This window comes from Oncorhynchus mykiss, chromosome 25, assembly GCF_013265735.2.
Source record: "Oncorhynchus mykiss isolate Arlee chromosome 25, USDA_OmykA_1.1, whole genome shotgun sequence".
In the NCBI taxonomy this organism is placed as follows: domain Eukaryota; kingdom Metazoa; phylum Chordata; class Actinopteri; order Salmoniformes; family Salmonidae; genus Oncorhynchus; species Oncorhynchus mykiss.
In genome coordinates this window covers 46,765,592-46,785,072 of record NC_048589.1, presented here as the reverse complement: position 1 = coordinate 46,785,072, position 19,481 = coordinate 46,765,592, and the positions used below count along the sequence as shown (strand labels likewise).

The window sequence follows — 19,481 nt, the reverse complement described above, 5'->3', positions numbered from 1 at the left end:
TATGCTTGATCAAGTTCGTGCTTGGTGAATCCTTATGGAGGGTGTGACGCAATTGCGGAGCCTCTGGAGGCACGCAGAGGCCAAATTGAGTTTGGTACCGCTTTACCCCGCGCCTCCCAAATTGTATAACAATGCTATGGGTTCTGCATAACTCCTTATAGCTCTGCATCATTGGTTGAAGGTAAGTAGGGCGGGAGGTCCTACATAAACACCAATTCACTTCCTTGACAACTTCCTTCACAACAGCTCTGCTCAGCAAAGGGAGAAGTATACATGGCCTGACTCCTGCGGGGGCCGTATCGCAGTAAATGGTGCACGGCCACTGCTGACATCAGATTGACCATGTGCGACCTTTTAGCCTACAGCACGGCAGTTTATCGTGGTCCCCATAGCGCACCTGTGCGTCCAGAGGAGACAGCGGTGAACACTGACAGACAGACCCGCTCTCTGCAGCACCTGTCCGGGGGCCGGGCCACGGGGGACCGGGAACAAAAGAGCTCTGATAGCAGGAAGCTCATCCTGAGACGCTCAGCTCTCTATACGCTCACATACCAGGTTTAAATTATGTTATGGATGCCGATGGTAACAACAGTCCAACTGGTTTTTAGTCAACCAACCTGTCTGTCTAACTCTCGAAGGCTATAATCAAGGAAGTGCTGCTCGCATTAAGTCGGCTCCAATATTCACCCAACTTTCTCTCTTATATCGTAACAACAATATAATTATAACAATAATAATAGTAATAGTAATCAAATCATATGCAATCGGTCTTACCCAAGGAGTGTGATCCTTTCTGTGTAATTCCGTTTTGACAGCGATCCTTTATAAGAGTTAATTATCACCATAAAAATAAACAAAACTTTTCCTCAAAACTGCTCCAAAAACACTATATATGTACATCCGCATAGAAGTGTCGTAGTTGTAATATTATGCAGTTCTAAAATCAAATCCCAACAAGCAGCCTGCCTGAGCCCTCTTCCACCCGGGCAGAGAGATATCCCCCCGAAACGATCTCTTCAGTCTTCAAGTCTAAATCCTTTTGCAACCGCGTCGTGTTCAGCTGTTGTATCCAGTGAGTGACTATATAATCCACATTATTTAATCATCTCTCATCTCTCTCTGAACTGGTCAGTTCCGTAAGGACCAGGTCGGGACCGGGAGAGAAGGATCAGCTCGTTCCGCTCTGCTCCACAGTGTTAATGTCTGCTGCCTCCAGACTCTGGACTGGAACTGCTGTCTGGTTGTTGGTGAAGTACAGCTCGAGTCCCACGCGGCGCTGCGCAGTGTACCTGATCCTACTGACTGACTGACGCGGGAGATAAAAGCAGCCTCTGCTTCGAGATGTCTTTCTCTCTGTGGCGATGTGCAAGAGCTTCTGGTGTCGCCTGCCAGTACGCTCGAGGCTTTCAGCAGATCAGCAAGTCGGGAATGTTCTGGGGGAGAGTTGGAGACGAGGAGGAAGGCGCCTCCCACCATCTCTTCTAGAATACAATCAATGGTCGTTATTGGATTGTCTGTCCAGGCAGATAATCTACACTCACTCGACACACACTAGGTGCTCTTACAGCACAGGAGGCTGCTGAGGGAAGGATGGCTTATAATAATGGCCGGAACAACGCACACGGAATGGCATCAAACACCTGGAAACGATGTATTTGATGTATGTGATACCATTCCACCTATTCTGCTTCACTCATTACCATGAGCCCGTTCTCCCCAAAAAAGGTGCCACCAACCTCGTGTCTTATCGACTACAACACTGAAACTAAGAAATATAGAATAATATAGACTCTTTAAGATGTATCGTTTTAGATATATGTCTGGGGAGAGGCTTGCTAAAACTTCCAATCCAATGTTGTTACACTCAAAAGAGATATAGAGAGCAGTACATGTAAATCATGTGGAATATTGCATCTAAAACAAAGGGACTCATCACTGTGGCAATATCCTGGAAAATAAAAATATCTGTACAGGAGGTAATGGCTAATAAAAGGAGTTCACCCTGTAGGTAATACAATGAAGCAATTCACTATAGGTAATCAATACAATTAATCTATTCACTATAAGTAATTTATACAAATAATCTATTCACTATAGGTCATCTATAGCATGTGGCTATTCACTATAGGTAATCTACAAAGAAGCTATTCACTATTTTAATCTCTACAAAGAATCTATTCACTATCGGAAATCTATAGCAAGAAGCTGTTCACTATAGGTACTCTACATAGAAGCTATTCACTATAGGTAATCTACATAGAATCTATTCACTATAGGTAATCTATACCATGAAGCTATTCACTATAGGTAATCTATACCATGAAGCTATTCACTATAGGTAATCTATACCATGAAGCTATTCACTATAGGTAATCTACATAGAAGCTATTCACTATATGAACTCTACCAATAAGCTATTCACTATAGGTAATCTATAGCATTAAACTATTCACTTTAGGTAATCCAAAAAAATATATTCGCTCTAGTTAATCTATAGCATGAAGATCTTCACTATAGGTAATCTACAAAGAAGCTATTCACTATAGGTAATAAATCAAAATAAACTTTGCACTATTGTAATCTATACAATGAAGCTTTTCACTATAGGTAATCTATACAGTGAAGCTTTTCACTATAGGTAATCTATACAGTGAAGCTTTTCACTATAGGTAATCTATACAGTGAAGCTTTTCACTATAGGTAATCTATACAGTGAAGCTGATAACTACAGTTCATCTATACAAAGAAGCTATTCACCATAAATCATCTATAGCATGAAGCTGTTCACTGTAGGTAATCTATACAAAGAAGCTATTCACTATAGGTAATCTATACCATGAAACTATTCACTATATGAACTCTACCAATAAGACATTCACTATAAGTAATCTATAGTATTAAACTATTCACTTTAGGTAATCTACAGAGAAGCTGTTCACTATTGGTAATCTATGCCATGAAGCTATTCACCATAAATCATCTATAGCATGAAGCTGTTCACTGTAGGTAATCTATACAAAGAAGCTATTCACTATAGGTAATCTATACCATGAAACTATTCACTATATGAACTCTACCAATAAGACATTCACTATAAGTAATCTATAGTATTAAACTATTCACTTTAGGTAATCTACAGAGAAGCTGTTCACTATTGGTAATCTATGCCATGAAGCTATTCACCATAAATCATCTATAGCATGAAGCTGTTCACTGTAGGTAATCTATACAAAGAAGCTATTCACTATAGGTAATCTATACCATGAAACTATTCACTATATGAACTCTACCAATAAGACATTCACTATAAGTAATCTATAGTATTAAACTATTCACTTTAGGTAATCTACAGAGAAGCTGTTCACTATTGGTAATCTATGCCATGAAGCTATTCACCATAAATCATCTATAGCATGAAGCTGTTCACTGTAGGTAATCTATACAAAGAAGCTATTCACTATAGGTAATCTATACAATTAATCTATTCACTATAGTTAATCTATACAAAGAAGCTATTCACTATTGGTTATCTATACAATTAATCTATTCACTATAGTTAATCTATACCATGAAGCTATTCACCATAGGTCATCTGTAGCATGAAGCTGTTCACTATAGGAAGTCTACAAATAAGTTGTTCACTGTAGGTAATCTATACAAAGAATCTATTCACTATAGGTAATCTACATAGAAGCTATTCACTATAGGTAATCTACATAGAAGCTATTCATTATAGGTAATCTACATAGAAGCTATTCACCATAGGTAATCTACATAGAAGCTATTCACCATAGGAAATCTATAGCATGAAGCTATTAACTATAGGTAATCTACAAAGAAGCTATTCACTCTAGGTATTCTTTTCAGATAAGCTTTTACCTATAGTTAATATAGACCATTTAAACTCTTCACTATAGGTAATCTATAATACAACTATTCATTATTGGTAATCTATACAAATAATCTATTCACTATAGGTAATCTATAGCATGAAGCTATTCACTACAGGTAATCTACGAAGAAGTTATTCACTGTTGGTAATCTATACCGTTAACCTATAGTGAAGAGTTTATCTACATTTAACCTATTAATTATTGGTAATCTATATAAAAAATCTATTCACTATAGGTAATCTATAGCATGAAGCTCTTCACTACAGGTCATCTACAATGAAACTATTCACTATAGGTAATCTGAAAGAAGCTATTCACCATAGGTAATAAATAAAAATAAGCTATTCACTATAGGTCATCTGAAAGAAGCTATTCACTATAGGTAATAAATAAAAATAAGGTATTCACTATAGGTAATCTACAATGAAGGTACTCACTATAGGTAATCTACAATGAAGGTACTCACTATAGGTAATCTACAATGAAGGTACTCACTATAGGTAATCTACAATGAAGGTACTCACTATAGGTAATCTACAATGAAGGTACTCACTATAGGTAATCTACAATGAAGGTACTCACTATAGGTAATCTACAATGGAGGTACTCACTATAGGTAATCTACAATGAAGGTACTCACTATAGGTAATCTACAATGAAGGTACTCACTATAGGTAATCTACAATGAAGGTACTCACTATAGGTAATCTACAATGAAGGTACTCACTATAGGTAATCTACAATGAAGGTACTCACTATAGGTAATTTATTTAGTATGGTCAGGGCGTGAGTTGGGGTGGGCAGTCTATGTTTGTTTTTCTATGATTTGGGGATTTGTATGTTTCGGCCTCGTATGGTTCTCAATCAAAGGCAGGTGTCATTAGTTGTCTCTGATTGAGAATCACACTTAGGAAGCCTGGGTGCACTGTTTGTTTGTGGGTGACTGTCTGTTAGTTGCTTGTGTTCAGCACAGGTCTCATTTATAGCTTCACGGTCGTTTTATGTTTATTGTTTTTGTATAGTTTGTATTCAGTGTTTTCTTTTATTAAATATTCATCATGAACACATACCACGTCGCATTTTGGTCCTCTGATCCTTCTCGCCTCTCCTCTTCAGATGAAGAGGAGGACGACCGTGACATATACAAAGAAGCTATTCACTATAGGTAATCTATAGCATGAAGCTATTCACTATAGGTAATCTATAGCATGATGCTATTCACTATAGGTAATCTATAGCATGAAGCTATTCACTATAGGTAATCTATAGCATGATGCTATTCACTATAGGAAATCTACAAAGAAGCTATTCACTATTAGAAAACTATACAATTGATCTATTCGCTATAGGTAAACTATCATGGTTGTGGGCGGAGCAGTTGCCGTACCAGGCGGTGATACAGCCCGACAGGATGCTCTCGATTGTGCATCTGTAGAAGTTTGTGAGTGCTTTTGGTGACAAGCCAAATTTCTTCAGCCTCCTGAGGTTGAAGAGGCGCTGCTGCGCCTTCTTCACGATGCTGTCTGTGTGAGTGGACCAATTCAGCTTGTCTGTGATGTGTACGCCGAGGAACTTAAAACTTACTACCCTCTCCACTACTGTTCCATCGATGTGGATAGGGGGGTGTTTCCTCTGCTGTTTTCTGAAGTCCACAATCATCTCCTTAGTTTTGTTGACGTTGAGTGTGAGGTTATTTTCCTGACACCACACTCCGAGGGCCCTCACCTCCTCCCTGTAGGCCGTCTCGTCATTGTTGGTAATCAAGCTTACCACTGTTGTGTCGTCCGCAAACTTGATGATTGAGTTGGAGGCGTGCGTGGCCACGCAGCCGTGGGTGAACAGGGAGTACAGGAGAGGGCTCAGAACCACCCTTGTGGGGCCCCAGTGTTGAGGATCAGCGGGGTGGAGATGTTGTTGCCTACCCTGACCACCTGGGGGCGGCCCGTCAGGAAGTCCAGTACCCAGTTGCACAGGGCGCGGTCGAGGCCCAGGGTCTATGGTGTTAAATGCCGAGCTGTAGTCGATGAACAGCATTCTCACATAGGTATTCCTCTTGTCCAGATGGGTTAGGGCAGTGTGCAGTGTGGTTGAGATTGCATCGTCTGTGGACCTATTTGGGCGGTAAGCAAATTGGAGTGGGTCTAGGGTGTCAGGTAGGGTGGAGGTGATATGGTCCTTGACTAGTCTCTCAAAGCACTTCATGATGACGGAAGTGAGTGCTACGGGGCGGTAGTCGTTTAGCTCAGTTACCTTAGCTTTCTTGGGAACAGGAACAATGGTGGCCCTCTTGAAGCATGTGGGAACAACAGACTGGGATAGGGATATTCAATAGGATTGAATATGTCCGTAAACACACCAGCCAGCTGGTCTGCGCATGATCTGAGGGCGCGGCTGGGGATGCCGTCTGGGCCTGCAGCCTTGCGAGGGTTGACACATTTAAATGTTTTCCTCACGTCGGCTGCAGTGAAGGAGAGTCCGCATGTTTTAGTTACGGGCCGTGTCAGTGGCACTGTATTGTCCTCAAAGCGGGCAAAAAAGTTATTTAGTCTTGCTGGGAGCAAGACATCCTGGTCCGTGACGGGGCTGGTTTTCTTTTTGTAATCCGTGATTGACTGTAGACCCTGCCACATGCCTCTTGTGTCTGAGCCGTTGAATTGAGATTCTACTTTGTCTCTATACTGACGCTTAGCTTGTTTGATTGCCTTGCGGAGGGAATAGCTACACTGTTTGTATTCGGTCATGTTTCCGGTCACCTTGTCCTGATTAAAAGCAGTGGTTCGCGCTTTCAGTTTCACGTGAATGCTGGCATCAATCCACAGTTTCTGGTTTGGAAATGTTTTAATCGTTGCTATGGGAACGACATCTTCAACGCACGTTCTAATGAACCCGCTCACCGAATCAGCGTATTCGTCAATGTTGTTGTTTGATGCAATACGAAACATATCCCAGTCCACGTGATGGAAGCAGTCTTGGAGCCTGGAATCAGCTTGGTCGGACCAGCGTTGAACAGACCTCAGCGTGGGAGCCTCTTGTTTTAGTTTCTGTCTGTAGGCAGTGATCAACAAAATGGAGTCGGGGCAGGGGCAGGGGGGCAGGGCCTTATATGCGTTGCGGAAGTTAGAATAGCAATGATCCAAGGTTTTTCCAGCCCTGGTTGCGCAATCGATATGCTGATACAATTTAGGGAGTCTTGTTTTCAGATTAGCCTTGTTAAAATCCCCAGCTACAAGGAATGCAGCCTCAGGTTATATGGATTCCAGTAATCCCCAGCTATATGGATTCCAGTAATCCCCAGCTATATGGATTCCAGTAATCCCCAGCTATATGGTTTCCAGTTTGCAAAGAGTAAAATAAAGTTTGTTCAGAGCCATCGATGTGTCTGCTTGGGGGGGAATATATACGGCTGTGATTATAATCGAAGAGAATTCCCTTGGTAGATAATGCGGTCGACATTTGATTGTGAGGAATTCTAAATCAGGTGAACAGAAGGACTTGAGTTCCTGTATGTTGTTGTGGCCACACCACGTCACGTTAACCATGAAGCATACGCCCCCGCACCTCTTCTTACCGGAAAGATGTTTGTTTCTGTTGGCGCGATGCGTGGAGAAACCAGCTGGTTGCACCGACTCCGATAGCGTCTCTCCAGTGAGCCATGTTTCCGTGAAGCAAAGAACGTTACAGTCTCTGATGTCCCTCTGGAATGCTACCCTTGCTCGGATTTCATCAGCCTTGTTGTCAAGAGACTGGACATTGGCGAGAAGAATGCTAGGGAGTGGTGCACAATGTGCCCGTCTCCGGAGTCTGACCAGAAGACCGCTTCGTTTCCCCCTTTTACGAAGTCGTTTTTTTGGGTTGCCGGCTGGGATCCATTCCGTTGTCCTGGGTGAAAGGCAGAACACAGGATCCGCTTCGCAAAAGTCATATTCTTGGTCGTACTGATGGTGAGTTGACGCTGCTCTTATGTTCAGTAGTTCTTCTCGACTGTATGTAATGAAACCTAAGATGACCTGGGGTACCAATGTAAGAAATAACACGTAAAAAAACAAAAAACTGCAAAGTTTCCTAGGAACGCGAAGCGAGGCGGCCATCTCTGTCGGCGCCGGAAGTCAGAGAGGTAGAGGTAGTAGTCCTACTGAAACATTGGTAAGAGGTAGTAGGTCTACTGAAACATTGATAAGAGGTAGTAGGTCCTACTGAAACATTGGTAAGAGGTAGTAGGTCTACTGAAACATTGATAAGAGGTAGTAGGTCTACTGAAACATTGATAAGAGGTAGTAGGTCCTACTGAAACATTGGTAAGAGGTAGTAGGTCTACTGAAACATTGATAAGGTAATAGATCTACAGAAACATTGATAAGAGGTAGTAGGTCTACTGAAACATTGATAAGGTAATAGATCTACAGAAACATTGATAAGAGGTAGTAGTCCTACTGAAACATTGATAAGAGGTAGTAGGTCTACTTAAACATTGGTAAGAGGTAGTAGGTCCTACTGAAACATTGATAAGGTAATAGATCTACAGAAACATTGATAAGAGGTAGTAGGTCTACTGAAACATTGATAAGGTAATAGATCTACAGAAACATTGATAAGAGGTAGTAGTCCTACTGAAACATTGATAAGAGGTAGTAGGTCCTACTGAAACATTGGTAAGAGGTAGTAGGTCCTACTGAAACATTGATAAGGTAAAAGATCTACAGAAACATTGATAAGAGGTAGTAGGTCTACTGAAACATTGATAAGAGGTAGTAGGTCTACTGAAACATTGATAAGAGGTAGTAGGTCCTACTGAAACATTGGTAAGAGGTAGTAGGTCCTACTGAAACATTGATAAGGTAATAGATCTACAGAAACATTGATAAGAGGTAGTAGGTCTACTGAAACATTGATAAGGTAATAGATCTACAGAAACATTGATAAGAGGTAGTAGTCCTACTGAAACATTGATAAGAGGTAGTAGGTCCTACTGAAACATTGGTAAGAGGTAGTAGGTCCTACTGAAACATTGATAAGGTAATAGATCTACAGAAACATTGATAAGAGGTAGTAGGTCTACTGAAACATTGATAAGGTAATAGATCTACAGAAACATTGATAAGAGGTAGTAGTCCTACTGAAACATTGATAAGAGGTAGTAGGTCTACTGAAACATTGGTAAGAGGTAGTAGGTCCTACTGAAACATTGATAAGGTAATAGATCTACAGAAACATTGATAAGAGGTAGTAGGTCTATTGAAACATTGGTAAGAGGTAGTAGGTCCTACTGAAACATTGATAAGGTAATAGATCTACAGAAACATTGATAAGAGGTAGTAGGTCTACTGAAACATTGATAAGGTAATAGATCTACAGAAACATTGATAAGAGGTAGTAGTCCTACTGAAACATTGATAAGAGGTAGTAGGTCTACTGAAACATTGATAAGAGGTAGTAGGTCCTACTGAAACATTGGTAAGAGGTAGTAGGTCTACTGAAACATTGATAAGAGGTAGTAGGTCTACTGAAACATTGATAAGAGGTAGTAGGTCCTACTGAAACATTGGTAAGAGGTAGTAGGTCCTACTGAAACATTGATAAGGTAATAGATCTACAGAAACATTGATAAGAGGTAGTAGGTCTACTGAAACATTGATAAGGTAATAGATCTACAGAAACATTGATAAGAGGTAGTAGTCCTACTGAAACATTGATAAGAGGTAGTAGGTCTACTGAAACATTGGTAAGAGGTAGTAGGTCCTACTGAAACATTGATAAGGTAATAGATCTACAGAAACATTGATAAGAGGTAGTAGGTCTATTGAAACATTGATAAGGTAATAGATCTACAGAAACATTGATAAGAGGTAGTAGGTCTACTGAAACATTGATAAGAGGTAGTAGTCCTACTGAAACATTGATAAGAGGTAGTAGGTCTACTGAAACACTGATAAGAGGTAGTAGGTCCTACTGAAACATTGATAAGGTAATAGATCTACAGAAACATTGATAAGAGGTAGTAGGTCTACTGAAACATTGATAAGGTAATAGATCTACAGAAACATTGATAAGAGGTAGTAGTCCTACTGAAACATTGATAAGAGGTAGTAGGTCCTACTGAAACATTGGTAAGAGGTAGTAGGTCCTACTGAAACATTGATAAGGTAAAAGATCTACAGAAACACTGATAAGAGGTAGTAGGTCTACTGAAACATTGATAAGAGGTAGTAGGTCTACTGAAACATTGATAAGAGGTAGTAGGTCCTACTGAAACATTGGTAAGAGGTAGTAGGTCCTACTGAAACATTGATAAGGTAATAGATCTACAGAAACATTGATAAGAGGTAGTAGGTCTACTGAAACATTGATAAGGTAATAGATCTACAGAAACATTGATAAGAGGTAGTAGTCCTACTGAAACATTGATAAGAGGTAGTAGGTCTACTGAAACATTGGTAAGAGGTAGTAGGACTACTGAAACATTGATAAGGTAATAGATCTACAGAAACATTGATAAGAGGTAGTAGTCCTACTGAAACATTGATAAGAGGTAGTAGGTCCTACTGAAACATTGGTAAGAGGTAGTAGGTCCTACTGAAACATTGATAAGGTAATAGATCTACAGAAACATTGATAAGAGGTAGTAGGTCTACTGAAACATTGATAAGAGGTAGTAGGTCTACTGAAACATTGATAAGAGGTAGTAGGTCCTACTGAAACATTGGTAAGAGGTAGTAGGTCCTACTGAAACATTGATAAGGTAATAGATCTACAGAAACATTGATAAGAGGTAGTAGGTCTACTGAAACATTGATAAGGTAATAGATCTACAGAAACATTGATAAGAGGTAGTAGTCCTACTGAAACATTGATAAGAGGTAGTAGGTCTACTGAAACATTGGTAAGAGGTAGTAGGTCCTACTGAAACATTGATAAGGTAATAGATCTACAGAAACATTGATAAGAGGTAGTAGGTCTATTGAAACATTGGTAAGAGGTAGTAGGTCCTACTGAAACATTGATAAGGTAATAGATCTACAGAAACATTGATAAGAGGTAGTAGGTCTATTGAAACATTGATAAGGTAATAGATCTACAGAAACATTGATAAGAGGTAGTAGGTCTACTGAAACATTGATAAGAGGTAGTAGTCCTACTGAAACATTGATAAGAGGTAGTAGGTATACTGAAACACTGATAAGAGGTAGTAGGTCCTACTGAAACATTGATAAGGTAATATATCTACAGAAACATTGATAAGAGGTAGTAGGTCTACTGAAACATTGATAAGGTAATAGATCTACAGAAACATTGATAAGAGGTAGTAGTCCTACTGAAACATTGATAAGAGGTAGTAGGTCCTACTGAAACATTGGTAAGAGGTAGTAGGTCCTACTGAAATATTGATAAGTTAATAGATCTACAGAAACATTGATAAGAGGTAGTAGGTCTACTGAAACATTGATAAGGTAATAGATCTACAGAAACATTGATAAGAGGTAGTAGTCCTACTGAAACATTGATAAGAGGTAGTAGGTCTACTGAAACATTGGTAAGAGGTAGTAGGTCCTACTGAAACATTGATAAGGTAATAGATCTACAGAAACATTGATAAGAGGTAGTAGGTCTATTGAAACATTGGTAAGAGGTAGTAGGTCCTACTGAAACATTGATAAGGTAATAGATCTACAGAAACATTGATAAGAGGTAGTAGGTCTATTGAAACATTGATAAGGTAATAGATCTACAGAAACATTGATAAGAGGTAGTAGGTCTACTGAAACATTGATAAGAGGTAGTAGTCCTACTGAAACATTGATAAGAGGTAGTAGGTCTACTGAAACACTGATAAGAGGTAGTAGTCCTACTGAAACATTGATAAGAGGGAGTAGGTCCTACTGAAACATTGATAAGAGGTAGTAGTCCTACTGAAACATTGATAAGAGGTAGTAGGTCCTACTGAAACATTGATAAGAGGTAGTAGTCCTACTGAAACATTGATAAGAGGTAGTAGGTCTACTGAAACATTGATAAGAGGTAGTAGGTCTACTGAAACATTGATAAGAGGTAGTAGGTCCTACTGAAACATTGATAAGGTAATAGATCTACAGAAACATTGATAAGAGGTAGTAGGTCTATTGAAACATTGATAAGAGGTAGTAGGTCAACTGAAACATTGATAAGAGGTAGTAGGTCCTACTGAAACATTGATAAGGTAATAGATCTACAGAAACATTGATAAGAGGTAGTAGGTCTACTGAAACATTGATAAGGTAATAGATCTACAGAAACATTGATAAGAGGTAGTAGGTCTACTGAAACATTGATAAGAGGTAGTAGTCCTACTGAAACATTGATAAGAGGTAGTAGGTCTACTGAAACATTGATAAGAGGTAGTAGGTACTACTGAAACATTGATAAGAGGTAGTAGGTCTACTGAAACATTGATAAGAGGTAGTAGTCCTACTGAAACATTGATAAGAGGTAGTAGGTCTACTGAAACATTGATACGAGGTAGTAGGTACTACTGAAACATTGATAAGAGGTAGTAGGTCTACTGAAACATTGATAAGAGGTAGTAGGTACTACTGAAACATTGATAAGAGGTAGTAGGTCTACTGAAACATTGATAAGAGGTAGTAGTCCTACTGAAACATTGATAAGGTAATATATCTACAGAAACATTGATAAGAGGTAGTAGGTCTACTGAAACATTGATAAGGTAATAGATCTACAGAAACATTGATAAGAGGTAGTAGTCCTACTGAAACATTGATAAGAGGTAGTAGGTCCTACTGAAACATTGGTAAGAGGTAGTAGGTCCTACTGAAATATTGATAAGTTAATAGATCTACAGAAACATTGATAAGAGGTAGTAGGTCTACTGAAACATTGATAAGGTAATAGATCTACAGAAACATTGATAAGAGGTAGTAGTCCTACTGAAACATTGATAAGAGGTAGTAGGTCTACTGAAACATTGGTAAGAGGTAGTAGGTCCTACTGAAACATTGATAAGGTAATAGATCTACAGAAACATTGATAAGAGGTAGTAGGTCTATTGAAACATTGGTAAGAGGTAGTAGGTCCTACTGAAACATTGATAAGGTAATAGATCTACAGAAACATTGATAAGAGGTAGTAGGTCTATTGAAACATTGATAAGGTAATAGATCTACAGAAACATTGATAAGAGGTAGTAGGTCTACAGAAACATTGATAAGAGGTAGTAGTCCTACTGAAACATTGATAAGAGGTAGTAGGTCTACTGAAACACTGATAAGAGGTAGTAGTCCTACTGAAACATTGATAAGAGGGAGTAGGTCCTACTGAAACATTGATAAGAGGTAGTAGTCCTACTGAAACATTGATAAGAGGTAGTAGGTCCTACTGAAACATTGATAAGAGGTAGTAGTCCTACTGAAACATTGATAAGAGGTAGTAGGTCTACTGAAACATTGATAAGAGGTAGTAGGTCTACTGAAACATTGATAAGAGGTAGTAGGTCCTACTGAAACATTGATAAGGTAATAGATCTACAGAAACATTGATAAGAGGTAGTAGGTCTATTGAAACATTGATAAGAGGTAGTAGGTCAACTGAAACATTGATAAGAGGTAGTAGGTCCTACTGAAACATTGATAAGGTAATAGATCTACAGAAACATTGATAAGAGGTAGTAGGTCTACTGAAACATTGATAAGGTAATAGATCTACAGAAACATTGATAAGAGGTAGTAGGTCTACTGAAACATTGATAAGAGGTAGTAGTCCTACTGAAACATTGATAAGAGGTAGTAGGTCTACTGAAACATTGATAAGAGGTAGTAGGTACTACTGAAACATTGATAAGAGGTAGTAGGTCTACTGAAACATTGATAAGAGGTAGTAGTCCTACTGAAACATTGATAAGAGGTAGTAGGTCTACTGAAACATTGATACGAGGTAGTAGGTACTACTGAAACATTGATAAGAGGTAGTAGGTCTACTGAAACATTGATAAGAGGTAGTAGGTACTACTGAAACATTGATAAGAGGTAGTAGGTCTACTGAAACATTGATAAGAGGTAGTAGTCCTACTGAAACATTGATAAGAGGTAGTAGGTCTATTGAAACATTGATAAGGTAATAGATCTACAGAAACATTGATAAGAGGTAGTAGGTCTACTGAAACATTGATAAGAGGTAGTAGTCCTACTGAAACATTGATAAGAGGTAGTAGGTCTACTGAAACATTGATAAGAGGTAGTAGGTCTACAGAAACATTGATAAGGTAATAGATCTACAGAAACATTGATAAGATGTAGTAGTGTGTTGTCTGAATCAATGATAACAGAGTACAGTGCCTTGCAAAAGTATTCGCCCCCCTTGAACTTTGCGACCTTTTGCCACATTTTATGCTTCAAACATAAAGATATAAAACTGAATTTTTTTGTGAAGAATCAACAACAAGTGGGACACAATCATGAAGTGGAACGACATTTATTGGATATTTCAAACTTTTTTAACAAATCAAAAACTGAAAAATTGGGCGTGCAAAATTATTCAGCCCCTTTACTTTCAGTGCAGCAAACTCTCTCCAGAAGTTCAGTGAGGATCTCTGAATGATCCAATGTTTACCTAAATGACTAATGATGATAAATACAATCCACCTGTGTGTAATCAAGTCTCTGTATAAATGCACCTGCACTGTGATAGTCTCAGAGGTCCGTTAAAAGCGCAGCATCATGAAGAACAAGGAACACACCAGGCAGCTCCGAGATACTGTTGTGAAGAAGTTTAAAGCCGGATTTGGATACAAAAATATTTCCCAAGCTTTAAACATCCCAAGGAGCACTGTGCACGCGATAATATTGAAATGGAAGGAGTATCAGACCACTGCAAATCTACCAAGACCTGGCCGTCCCTCTAAACTTTCAGCTCATACAAGGAGAAGACTGATCAGAGATGCAGCCAAGAGGCCCATGATCACTCTGGATGAACTGCAGAGATCTACAGCTGAGGTGGGAGACTCTGTCCATAGGACAACAATCAGTCGTATATTGCACAAATCTGTCCTTTATGGAAGAGTGGCAAGAAGAAAGCCATTTCTTAAAGATATCCATAAAAAGTGTCGTTTAAAGTTTGCCACAAGCCACCTGGGAGACACACCAAACATGTGGAAGAAGGTGCTCTGGTCAGATGAAACCAAAATTGAACTTTTTGGCAACAATGCAAAACGTTATGTTTGGCGTAAAAGCAACACAGCTCATCACACTGAACACACCATCCCCACTGTCAAACATGGTGGTGGCAGCATCATGGTTTGGGCCTGCTTTTCTTCAGCAGGGACAGGGAAGATGGTTAAAGTTGATGGGAAGATGGATGGAGCCAAATACAGGACCATTCTGGAAGAAAACCTGATGGAGTCTGCAAAAGACCTGAGACTGGGACGGAGATTTGTCTTCCAACAAGACAATGATCCAATACATAAAGCAAAATCTACAATGGAATGGTTCAAAAATAAACATATCCAGGTGTTAGAATGGCCAAGTCAAAGTCCAGACCTGAATCCAATCGAGAATCTGTGGAAAGAACTGAAAACTTCTGTTCACAAATGCTCTCCATCCAACCTCACTGAGCTCGAGCTGTTTTGCAAGGAGGAATGGGAAAAAATGTCAGTCTCTCGATGTGCAAAACTGATAGAGACATACCCCAAGCGACTTACAGCTGTAATCGCAGCAAAAGGTGGTGCTACAAAGTATTAACTTAAGGGGGCTAAATAATTTTGCACGCCCAATTTTTCAGTTTTTGATTTGTTAAAAAAGTTTGAAATATCCAATAAATGTCGTTCCACTTCATGATTGTGTCCCACTTGTTGTTGATTCTTCACAAAAAAATACAGTTTTATATCTTTATGTTTGAAGCCTGAAATGTGGTAAAAGGTCGCAAAGTTCAAAGGGGCCAAATACTTTCGCAAGGCACTGTAGGTCTACTGAAACACTGGGAGCTTAATGTGCCAGTGACTTTCTGTTGTTTGTGATGAAAATGTCATTGAAAACATTCTGAAAGAGTTTATTTTGTGTTTTACTATCAAAACATAGTATGCCTATATCTCAATGCACTGCTTATAAATGTATTTGTTTTATTCATGGCCAGATTTCAACACATTTTAAAACTGCAATCAACTAATGTCATCAACTCTACTAATTAATTTACTTTGGTACTAATTTCAAAACCCTGTGGTCATTTTTCAAAACTCTAGACACAAAACTCAAAACGGTCATCACAGGCTGTCCAATGTTCAAAACATTGCATTGTTCATTCATATCTTTAAAGAAACCTTGCACTTGCGGAATCATTGGTTCAAATAACTTATTTATCATGAAATACCATAGGAACATTAATTTAGATCATCCACACACAAGATACCGATAGTTTCGCTGTGTATTTGTTCGTACAATTATTAAATATTGTAGTACAAAATATGTGATACATGTTTCATTATGCTACTACACATAAATACATCACTGTAAAAGGACTAGTAGAGAGTATACTACAGACACAGTGGAATCATTGAACAAAATATTACATTTATTAATGAAATACAATAAAATCGCAACATAGGTTTCTTTGAATCAAAGCAAAATTAATTATCAACAAAAAACATAAAACAGTTAAAGGTCAACTGTGTTCCTCACCTGGCTTACTGTAAAACATCACTGCAGTGTTCCTCACCTGGCTTACTGTAAAACATCACTGCAGTGTTCCTCACCTGGCTTACTGTAAAACATCACTGCAGTGTTCCTCACCTGGCTTACTGTAAAACATCACTGCAGTGTTCCTCACCTGGCTTACTGTAAAACATCACTGCAGTGTTCCTCACCTGGCTTACTGTAAAACATCACTGCAGTGTTCCTCACCTGGCTTACTGTAAAACATCACTGCAGTGTTCCTCTCCTGGCTTACTATAAAACATCACTGCAGTGTTCCTCTCCTGGCTTACTGTAAAACATCACTGCAGTGTTCCTCTCTTGGCTTACTGTAAAACATCACTGCAGTGTTCCTCACCTGGCTTACTGTAAAACATCACTGCAGTGTTCCTCTCCTGGCTTACTGTAAAACATCACTGCAGTGTTCCTCACCTGGCTTACTGTAAAACATCACTGCAGTGTTCCTTTCCTGGCTTACTGTAAAACATCACTGCAGTGTTCCTCACCTGGCTTACTGTAAAACATCACTGCAGTGTTCCTCACCTGGCTTACTGTAAAACATCAGCTGCAATGTTCCTCACCTGGCTTACTGTAAAACATCACTGCAGTGTTCCTCACCTGGCTTACTGTAAAACATCAGCTGCAATGTTCCTCACCTGGCTTACTGTAAAGCATCACTGCAGAGTTCCTCACCTGGCTTACTGTAAAAAGCTAAACAAAAGATTGATTACCGTACTTCTATATTTCCATCAACTGTGTCTTGTGAATTTGGCCAAAGGTTCTCATCCACATCACAATGGATGTTTTCATTAGCCAAACATCTTGGGAAGAATCTTCGGGCGAATCCAGACCTGACACCGGTCTGCCGTTGCATGTGTCATCCATGGCCTGTAGAAGGGTGGCTTGTTCGTGAGGACGCCTATCATATACCTTCCACCTCCACGTGGAGAAAAATTACTCAATCGGGTTAAGGAAAGGAGAGTATGGGGGTAAGTACAGGGTGGTAAATTGTGGATGGGCCTGAAACCATGCTTGCACCATTTGAGCATGGTGGAACCTGACATTATCCCACACAATGACATAGGTCATGCCATCAGCTCTACAGACCTGATTTAGCTCATCAAGGAAGGTAACATTCGAACAGCGAATCATGTGGCTGCCTGCAACTCAATATATAGAGTATATAGAGTACAGCGCTTTAGATGTTGTTCGACCAAACATAAGAACGGGCAAGATGCGTAATCTAATCAACTTTGACCGTGGTATGATTGTTGATGCCACACATGGTGATTCCAGCATCTCAGAAATTTTACTCACTACAGTCTCCAGAGTTTACAGAGAATGGTGCGATAAACAAAACACATTCAGTGAGCGGCAGTTCTGTGGGCTAAACCACCTTGTTAATGAGAGAGGTCAGAGGAGAATGTCCAGACTCATTCAAGATAACAGAAAGGCCACAAATGGTCAAATAACAGCTGTTTAAAACAGTGGTGTGCAGAAGGGCATCTCTTAACGTACAACACCGTGAATAATTCAGGCTGTTGTGGAGGCAAAAGGGGGTCCTACCCAGTACTAGATAGGTGTACCTAATAAAGTGGCCGGTGAGTGTACAGTAATGTCAAATCTGAAAACATGGTCTGGAAAAGTGGTACATGGGACCATAGAAACAGTGTCTGATAAAGAATGATGATGAAATATTACATCCATAGATAATGTAGTCCAATTGGTTCATGTTCCACGGTAATTGGTGTCAATGGATCTCGTTATCCTGAAACTTTCATGATCTAAACATTGAATATCGTTTGTCAGTTTCCATAAAACTATGCATTAAGAGTAACGCAACAGTTACTAATCATGTTGAGCAGTTGTATCAATTGATAGTTAGATCATTGTAATGAAATGAATAGACAGTCATTTCAGATGTAATGTATGAATTGCATTTGAAATGGTAATACTTTGATGTTAAGTTTTGTCATTTTGAACAGGTGATTTTAGTTAATTGAACAAATGATCTTAGATTTATATGTATTGTATCCAAGCAATTGGATAAAGTGTTAGAGTTTTGAAAAATGTGCATGTTGATCATTGGTTGTGAGTTTTGTGTCTAGAGTTTTGAACAAGGACATCAAGGTTCTGAAATTAGTGCCAAAGTGATTGTAAAACACCGCAATTGTTTGACCTGGTTTTATTTCACTGGATTTATTTTCTGAATGGAAGCGAAATGTGTTGTTTTACACGGTCAGCCATAGTAGGACATTTCTACCCTGAGTGTTTAATTTTCACACACAATCCCTGGTGTCCTGTCCTCTGCAGGCATGGTGCTGTGCTTTGGTGGGGTGGAGGGAACGACAGAGCTAGTCAGACCTGTTTCTGAGTCAACTCCTCATGGTGAACTGGCTGGTGTGTGTAGTGGATTCACTCCCTCCTCTGACTGACTGGCTGGTGTGTGTAGTGGATTCACTCCCTCCTCTGACTGACTGGCTGTTGTGTGTAGTGGATTCACTCCCTCCTCTGACTGACGTGGCTATATACAGGGAGTACCAGGTAATAACGTCGCTATATACAGGGAGTACCAGGTAATAACATGGCTATATACAGGAAGTACCAGGTAATATCATGGCTATATACAGGGAGTACCAGGTAATAACATGGCTATATACAGGGAGTACCAGGTAATAACATGGCAATATACAGGGAGTATCAGGTAATAACATGGCTATATACAGGGAGTACCAGGTAATAACATGGCTATATACAGGGAGTACCAGGTAATAACGTCGCTATATACAGGGAGTACCAGGTAATAACATGGTTATATACAGGGAGTACCAGGTAATAACATGGCTATATACAGGGAGTACCAGGTAATAACATGGCTATATACAGGGAGTACCAGGTAATAACATGGCTATATACAGGA

The 19,481-nt window shown here is 39.4% G+C and overlaps 1 protein-coding gene across 4 annotated transcripts in view; it reads right to left on the bottom strand.

Annotated features, from left to right (window-relative positions):
* Positions 1-1,548, bottom strand: part of fgfr3 (fibroblast growth factor receptor 3) — a 223,665-nt gene extending 222,117 nt beyond the window's left edge. For 2 of the 4 annotated variants that reach the window (XM_036962309.1, XM_036962312.1), the window contains exon 1: positions 775-1,547. The gene's annotated coding sequence lies outside the window, so the exon portion shown is untranslated. Of the gene's footprint in view, positions 1-774 lie in introns of all 4 variants that reach the window. The other 2 variants (XM_036962310.1, XM_036962311.1) reach the window with 2 other exon arrangements.
* Positions 1,549-19,481: the final 17,933 nt, after the last annotated feature.